The sequence below is a fragment of the Pteropus vampyrus genome, unplaced genomic scaffold (genome assembly GCF_000151845.1).
Source record: "Pteropus vampyrus isolate Shadow unplaced genomic scaffold, Pvam_2.0 Scaffold146, whole genome shotgun sequence".
Taxonomy (NCBI): domain Eukaryota; kingdom Metazoa; phylum Chordata; class Mammalia; order Chiroptera; family Pteropodidae; genus Pteropus; species Pteropus vampyrus.
Window position 1 is genome coordinate 2218948 of NW_011888927.1, and position 9666 is coordinate 2228613.

The window sequence follows — 9666 nt, forward strand, 5'->3', positions numbered from 1 at the left end:
CACCGAGAAATTCCTAGAAACTACCTGTATGTGAGTGCGTGAGTGTGTGTTTGCACATGTGTGCACATGGGCATGGAGACTATGTGCTGCAGGAGAACTTGTGAGTGAAGAGAAAGGATAACTGTGATGAGAGTCCAGTTAAATGTGAGAATTAGAAGTTACTCAGTCCGTGCCAATTCCTGTTGAAAGAAATAGGTCGCATCACCTTAATATTCTTCCTAGTGACAAATTCTTAGAGCTGACAGCTTTTTTTTGCCTCTACCAAGAATGACTGAATTTTCCATTTGGATAAAGCTTCATGCGTTTCTCATCTGCCAGCTGAAAATTGCAAACAAGAAAATTTTGTTCATTGGAGCAGTTCCTGGAGCAGAGGAATAGCTTCAGTTGATCAAAAGAGTTTATAGTGCCTAATGGTTTTTACTTTGAACTTTAAGAATCAAAGATTTATTTGTGTAAAGGAATATGGCTGATTATTCTCTGTTCAATTACATATTATTGATGATGGAAAAACACAAGACAATAAAAATATTCTAATAGTCTCATTTAAATGAGTAATTAACAATATTTCTATTTTTATGTCATATGACCTTATAGGAAATTTTATTTTAAAACTATGGTTTTTGATATAATTATATGTTTAAGATTGAGTTAATGAATTATTATATTCAACTAATATTTATTTCGTACCAAATATGTGCCAGGCACACAGTTCTAGGTCCTGTGATGCGGCAGTCAACAAAACTGTCAAAGCTTTAATGTAGTAATTTCCTAAGTATTAAACTAGCATTTCCTGTGAAATTGCCTTTGAAATAAAGTATTTTCATGGGGGCAATCTAATGTTATATGATGCAGAAATTGGAAGTTACCAACAAATATAGAATTGCTATTATTTTGTCCCTAGAGTAAAAAAGTAAGTTCCTCAGAATCCAGAGCCCATAAATAAACCCAAGCATATACCGCTAACTAAAATTTGACAAGGAAGCCAAAAATACTCAATGGAAAAAGATAGTCTCTTCAATAAGTGGTTCTGGGATAATTAGATATTTACATGTAAAAGAATGAAACTGGACCCATTCCTCTACTATTCACAAAAATTAACTCAAAATGGATTAAAGACTTACATGTTTGACTTGAAACCATGAAATTCCTAGAAGAAAACATAGGAATCAAGCTCCTTGACATGGGTCTTGGTAATGATGTTTTGGATATGGCACCTAAAGCACAAGCAACAAAATAGACAAGTGGGACTATATCTAACTAAAAAGCTTCTGCACAGCAAAAGAGATCATTGACAAAATGAAAAGACAACCTACAGAAAGAAAAAAAAAATATTTTCAAACCATAAGGGATTTGATAAGGGGTTAACATCCAAAATATATGAAGAACTCAAACAATACAATGACCAAAATAATAATAATAAAAATTCAGCTAAGGAATGGGCAAAGAACCTAAATAGACATTTCTCCAAAGAAGGTAGACAAAATATCAACAGAATATGAAAAGATGCTCAACATCACTGGTCATTAGGGAAATACACATTAAAATCACAACGAGATGTCACCTCATATCTGTTAGAATGACCATCATCAAAAGAAAAGAGATAACAAATGCTAAAGTGAATGTGAAGAAAAGGGAACCCTATGCGCTGTTGGTGGGATTGTAAATTGGTGCAGCCACTATGGAAAGCAGTATGGAGGATCCTCAAAAAATTAAAAATAGAATTACCATATGATTCAGCAATTTCACTTCTGGACGCATATCCAAAGGAAACAAAATCACAATCTCAAAGAGATATCTGCATCCCCATATTCCATAGTAACATTATACACAGTAGCCAAGACATGGAAACAATCTAAGTGTCCATGGATGGGTGAATGGATAAAGAAGCTGTGGTATATATGTGTAATGGAATATTATTTGGCCATGAAAAATGAGGAATCCTACCATTTGCAACAACATGGATGGACCTTGAAAGCATTATGCTAAGTAAAATAAATAAGACATAGAAAAACAAACACTGTACGATCTCATATGTGGAATCTAAAACAACAAAAACAAAACCCTGAAACTAAACTCGTAGAAAAAGGGATCAGACTTGTACATATCAGAGGTGGAAGGCAGGGGGAGGGGGACATGGGAGAAAGTGGTCAAAAGATACAAACTCCCAGTGATAAGATAAACAAGTACTAAGGACTAACATGGTGACTACAGTTAACATTGCCATATGATGTACAGGAAAATTGTTGAGAGTAAATTCTAAAAGTTCTGATCGCAAGAACTTTTTTTCATCTTTTTTTCTTTCCTTCTTTTCATTGTATCTATATGAGAAGATGGATGTTAGCTGAGCCTGTTGTGATAATCATTTCACAATATATGTAAATCAAAACCATCATGCTGTACACTTTAAACTTATACAGTGATATATGTCAATTATTTTTCTATAAAACTGGGGAGAAAAGTTCCCCCAGAGACAGAAAGATTATGTTTTAATACAGATGTGTAATGGATGAAATCTTTTCTCAAAGTAAGTAATGCATTTAAATAGAAACTAATTTTTTTTAATTTCACGAGTTCCTAAGTCTTTTAGATTTAAATGCCTTAAGAATCAGGAAAAGAACCGGATTTCGTCAGCTAGGCAATGACAAGGAAATCACATTCAGAAAAGCCCTGATTTCCCTCCAGGAGGCAGAGAACGACTTGTAGATAACTTAGATAACTGTCTCAATTCCCCACCTTTAAAGATGGCCTGAGAAATAAGCTAGAAAACATAAAAGTTATTTAGTATTGTCCACTTCTCTGGATTCTTTAACAATGTGGAGAGATTTACCTTTAACTGCAGCAAATCGCCAAACCAGGAACTGTGAATCTGTTGAGGTGTGTGGTGCTGAAATCTAGCAAAGCCCCAAAGAGAGCTTCTATCTCATCATAGATGCTGGGCAGGAAAATGATCCATGGAGAACAAATGGGAGGCTCGTTTAAGTGGATGACACTCTGAAATGTGAGATATATCTTGCTACATCAGACTGATACATTTTTTCTCTTTAAATATATATTAAATATATATTAATCTGCTGTATTATCTTGCCACATAAATACCAGTAAAGAGCCTTTCCATTAAATTTTAGAGAGAACTAAATTCAGCCCATAGAGGCCTTTCTAAATAAATATGCAGTTTTGTAACAACAATAATACTTGTCTAACCCGGAAGGATCTGTTCATGAGTAATTAAAAAAATAAACCTTATAGTTACTTGTAAAGTTCCTTTTTCGGGTGCTAAAATTTAATTTAATAATAGCATTCCTTGTACATTTTCCATATGCCAGACATTTTCCCAAGTACTTTACATGCGTTATCTCATTTAATTCTCATAAAATCCTGTAACATAGGTACTCCTGTTTTATAGAATTAATTGAGAATTTGAAGAGGTTAAGCAGATTGCCCCAAATCACTTACACAGTAAAAGAAAGAGTCAGGACTTGAAACAAGCTTAAGCCAAAAGCTCATGCTCTCATGTGAGCTTCCACACTCCTACTTCACACTTACTAAAAATGAAGTCGAATTCCAGGATCATAAGCCAATTCCTGGTAACTTCGAGAAAAGGATGGGAATCTTTCTTCCTAGAATAGTTTCCTGAATCTCCTCTCTCATCCTGCCCTGATAGCATAATGATGCTATTGTGCCTACAGTGTGGATTTCTCAGTTAAGTAAACGCTCACCTAGCCAGCTGGAACCCGCACCTAGCAGCTTCCTCGTACAAATAAATACCCACTATTTGTAACATCAATTATCCTGTGTAGTACAATTCTTTTAGGAAAATGTATAATGTGTGCTCTAAAAGGCATTTTTTTTTCACACAATCTTCTTAATCAAAAGAGTTGGCAAGAGATCATAAGAAAATCATATGTTTTGCATAGAATGTAAGAAAAAAATAAGAATACAACCGAATTGAAAGAGGGTATATTTATTTCAGAGATGTTTTTGCTTCTTAATGATCATTCTTTCTTCAAGGCCAAGATGACTGTGTTTCTGAAGAGGAACTTTACATATCATTGTAAAGTTTTGCATATCTGTGTGTTTAGAAAGTTTTTTTTTAATTTTAAAAGTGGAGATTTAAAAGTAAATTTAGAATTTCTGAGACTGGACATCTTTAGAATTTAAATATTTTTAAAGAAAAAATTGAATTAAGTATTAAGACAGATGCATAAATGGGGAAACAAATTTGAATCCTTATCTTTCAATCTATTCAAGATTCAAACTACCTAATATTTACAACCTACAGTTGATATTTCCATAGGCAGTCACCTTCAAATTTCGAAAATGTGTAGATTTGGAGAATAATGTATTATTCGATAATCATTTGTAAATAAGCACTGGCCTACATGAAATATATTCATAAATTTTCAGCAAAGATACTTGTATCTAAAATTTAAACCAGAAGATGTTCATTTTTATATGGTTTTAAGATACAATCTTTGGCTAATGGCTGTGCTCATAAGTGTGGATTCAAAACTGCTGCCAATGATCCATGACTTCAGCTATATCACTTCTGAACCTCTTGGAGCCTCACCTGTGTCATTTCTAGAGTGATGAGCTAGATCCAGTGTGTCACAACCCAATAGTAGGCTTCAAAATCAATGAATGGGCCAAAACTCATGATAAAAAAAAATAACAAATTAAATAAGAATTAAAGAGTAGAATACATCTTGCATCATGCATAAGAGGAAAAAATATTATTTTATGTAACTTGTTTCACACACATGTGTGGTATATTGAGTTATGATGTAAAATTCATTTCATTCTATAGGTCACAGTCAAAAAAGTTTGAGAAATGCTCATAGATGACTTCCAAGGTGCCTCCCATTCTGACCTTCCTTAGCCTTTTTGTGTAACAGATATTGCGCCAGAGACTGCGAACAAATTGTCAACCAAAATAAATGCTCTTTTATATCATAAAGCCGTGGCTGTGCATCCAGGAACTGTATTTCCTAGCTCTTTGTTCAACCAGGTGGGACCACGTGACTAGTTCTTGCCAATGGAGACAATGATAGACATCATTTCCAGGTCGAAGTGATAAAGGAGCCTGTGAGTTTTCTCACGCTCCTCTTCCCTTTCTTGCAGCTCAATACAGATGAACATATCAACAGCTGAAGGTGGTGGAGCCAGGAGATGAAAGCAGACTGTGCTTCAAATACTGTTAAAAGAACAGCCCCTATCTTTCAGAGACACCTGTTTTGGTCTTTACATGAGCAAGAAATAAACTCCTATTGTATGTGGGCCTTTATACATGCTGGGGGTCTGCTTGTCATGACAGTCAGTGTTACCCTTGCTAATCCAGAGGCAGCCAGCAGCTGGAGGTACTGAATTATTGTTGCAGTTTCTGTGTGCTCACCCTGCATAGAATATGTGTTCTGTAGTTTTAACGTTTGATATTCCTTTTGACCAAAATGTTCTGGAGCAGGTTAGTTTCCTCTGCTTAACTGTCAAAAGGATCGAGAATCAATAGAAAAGCCGTCTTCTACTGTGATAGCCTCTTAATAGCAATTAGGGAAATAAGTAGAAAAATAAAAGGTATTTTATGTAAAGAAAATTGTAGTAGATTTAGTTTTAAAAGAACTTACTCAATTTCTCTTTTTTAAAGTAGTATTTTGTGTTTCTCTGATCCTTTATAGTTTACAAATAATCTATATCACTTGATTCTGCCAACAATCTTGGCGATAGGAAAACAAGAATGGACTGCCCCATTTTACAGATGCGAAAGTAAAGGCTTTGTGAAATCGAGTAATTTAAAGTTCGTACCAAGAGCAGCAGAGCCAGCACCTCAATGCCACAACTACAAAGTTTAAATCTTTTTTCTCCTCTGAGGTTGTAAAAGTCTGGGCCTTGTTTACTGCTGTATTTCCAGTGCCAACTTGGAACATAATTAAAGTCTGGTGAATGAAGATCTCCTGCTGCTTCCCCTGGTTTGGTCTCAAGTCCCTGCTGTCTTTGCTACACGAAGACGCCTCCTTTTTTTTTTCATCTGGCGGTGGAGCAATGACAGCAGACCTGAGATTTGAGTCAATTAAGGTAGTGTTAGAAAGTGAAAAATGGAGTGGTACACATTCTGCTGATTAAAAAGAGGTTTTTTTTTTTTTTTTTACTTAACGAGATTTAAACATTTTACGAGATTTTCTAGGGAATTCAAAACTCTCTTGGAATTGTTTATTTTAAGCTGCATAATGACAATATGCTCAGCATTGTTAAATATTAAATGAAATTAAAAATATCCACTACCATTTCTACTTGTTTAAATATAGGATAGTATAAAACAGAACAAAATGCACCCAGCTTTTCTTAAAAAAAAAAAGCCTTTATCAATGAAGCGTCAAATCATAAGTAGATGAATGGGCCTTGTTTTACTTGCTTTTTGTAGTCTTGGCTACACTTTGAGAGGTGGCTGTTAAAAAAAACAGAAAAGCTTTTGATTTTACTAGTTGAAAGAACTTTCCCAGAAGTCACAAAAAGATTTAAATACTGCACCCCAAGTTAGTATTTCAGAAATGGTACTTTTGTAGCTGTGTTTAAATAAAGCCATTTCCAAAGCAGAGGTCTCTGTAGGAAATTTCGGACCAGTGTTTCCATTATTAAATATGTCTACAAGCTAAAAAGTTTCCTAGATCCAAACCTGGCTTGTCTAGTTATTTTTGGACACAGTGAAGGCTCAAGCTTGCAGGAAAATGTCGGCAATGTTCTGCTGTGTCACAGGCCAAGCGTAGCACAGCCGAGAGACGGGCATCTTCTGAGGAGTGTGGAGCCAGCACAGCCCGGCTTCCTCTTAGGCTGCTTCGTGTGAGGGGAAGAACCAGAATAGTCACTGGGTCCATTCTCGAGAGCACGACCTGGAGCTTGTGAAAATGTAATAGCTGGAGTCGGAGGTAACTTAGCCACCACAGAGAGAGTCTGAGGGGTCTGAAAAGGGTAACAGAAAGCTTCAAGCTTATGGCAAATGTTTTTATAACTGGGACATCACTCTTAAACTGGTTCATAAAGAAACATGCCTTTGGTTGTAGAGCTAATCTAGTCTGGTGATCAGCCCAACACATGTAAAATCCGAATGTTCTGCTGTTTTTAGATAAGCTCAACTGATGAAATATTCTAAAAATCAAATGTGTATGTGTGCATGTGCACACACACACAAAAGCTTCTTCCAAACATTAGGGAGGGAGAGAAGCATTCTTTGATTTAATGACTTGAATATCCACAACATTCCCATTTTGGAGACTTGTGAGTCCACTTGGGCTGGGCAGCTTCTAAGAGACTCCTACTCGAATCTCGAATTAATTTAAAGAAATTACCAATCCAATAAACATAATTAATTACCTTCACATTTAATAATTAAAGAGGTAGAAAATACTACTACTCTGAAACCATCTTCTATGTGCCGATAAAAGATTCAGACTCCTTGTCACAGCACATGTATAATACAGCTCCCAGCATGATGTACTGTTTAATGAAAACCCCAGCCAGAGAGCTGACTACATCAGGAAAGGTTCACATCAGACAGTGTTTACCGGAGTACATTACACGTTCATTGCAATGATTAGAGGAAAATGGTTTTCTAGACATGCAATTGCTGCAGGAAAAAAAAGCACCAACATTAACCTTTTTTTCTGTTCCAGGCTTTATATTTTCCTATAAATGTGAACAGAAAAAAAAAAAAAAACTTATTAGTAACTCTTTTTGGGGGGAGAAAAAACATATTCAGAATCCAACAAAGATTCTGAACGTAGAAGAACCATGATTGTATTGTGTAGACTGGTTGATTATTTATTCACGAAATGCAATTGTGGAATGGCTCATAGGTCAAAGGCAACGTGTGAGGGGCTAAAAGGATATTAACATAAATTTCTGAATTCCTGCACTTAAAGAATTTACAATTTAGAAGGGAGACACAAGAAACCACAATGTGAGAAGAGATGTTAGACGTTATAGGAACAAAAACGGAGGATGAGGGAGGTTTTCAGAAGAGTTTAGCATCAGAGCTGGGCTTGGAAGCATGAATGGAATTTCCACAAGGGAAATGCAGGGAGGGGAGGAAGGCTTGCCCTACAGAGGAAGAAGGAACGAAAGCACTGCTGGGGGAGAATGTGGGTGTTTGGGGGAACAATGAGTAACATGCATGAATGGAATCTGTATTTGGGGAGGTGCAGTGGGACATAGGCCTAGCAGAAAACAGGAACAATTATAAAATTCCTTTAAAATTATTTTATAGTGTCAGGATGGTGTTTCCATTTTCTCCAGGGAAATTGCGTTCTTCACCTTACACACCAGCCGAATTGAGGACATAATTCGTTGTTTTGAGTCCCTCTATATTTAACTCTGTTGAAGGTAAGGATTATGGATTTTGATATTAGTTATGATGGGGTATGCAAAATAAGGCCTTTGATAGAGGTTAAGACAATGGTATAAAGTACAGAGGTCTGCCCCTGGGCTAGGAAACAAGAAAGAGATGACAAAAAATGAGAAATGAGCCAATTAAATTACATAAAAACATCATGCTTGCAAAGAAACACGCACAAAATATCAGTCTTTGGGTTATATTTCAAAGTCTAATTTTCTTTCCCTTTAACCAGTACTTTTACTTCATTAAGATTTCTTCTAAACCAATTAGTAATTGAATTTCACTCAGGGGAAAAAAAAGAGAAAAAGTGAATCTATTGACTGATTTTAGGAAGGAATTGGAATGATAGATCTGACTTAGACTTTGTTATTTCTGATAGGTCAGTTTCTTCACTGGGGGAGAGTGACGCTTCTTGTGTCCCTTCATCTCAGAAGATAAGTCTATAGATCGCTTTCTGCTCCTGATAAATAAAGTTAGTAAATATAGATTCAACCATATGCAGCTCAAGTGAAAGAAGTGAGGAATATTACCTGATAGTTTTAAGGGTTATAAAAAAGTGTCTTATATTAAGAAATTTAGTTTCAAACGATACTTTTTTTTTTCAAGGCAGAGTATTTTAACAAGAGGATGTAACCCCAGACCCATTTGTTCAAATCTTCCACAAGACTCAATTCTGTAAATATTACCTTGTTTTTCTATTAAGACATTCAATTTGTTTCCTTTGTAGAACTTATCACACTGCTACTATCTTGCATGTTTTCGTGTATTTTTTGTCTTGCCCAATGAGAAAAGAAGAAGGCACTCAAGGACAGTGACAATATCTTTCTTGTTCACAAATGTACGTCTTGCAGTTAGCACAGCCCTTGGAAAATATCATTATCATAATAACTATCTTCATCATATAAGTAACATTTATTGAGCAGTTAACTTACTATGTATGCTTTGTATGTATTAGTTTATCAAACATGACATTGAAGGTGATGGATACATGTTTTCAGATAAATAAATGAAAGAAATGGCATATAATTTGGACAAGTTAATTAAATGACGTAATGAATGTTTAATAGGATCTCGTTTATTGCATGAAAATTGAAGATCTTGGAAAGATCTTAGAAAGGAAAGAAATATCAAGGAAAAGGAAAAGAGTAGTTATGGTTAGAGCAAAAACTTACCTGTCTTTAGTCAATCTTCTTTTCAAAATACATATTCAATGTAAACCTTTTGAAAAGTTTATTCCATTATAGAAGCATTTCACTTATTCCCCATGCGTGAGCATCTTTTTCCCA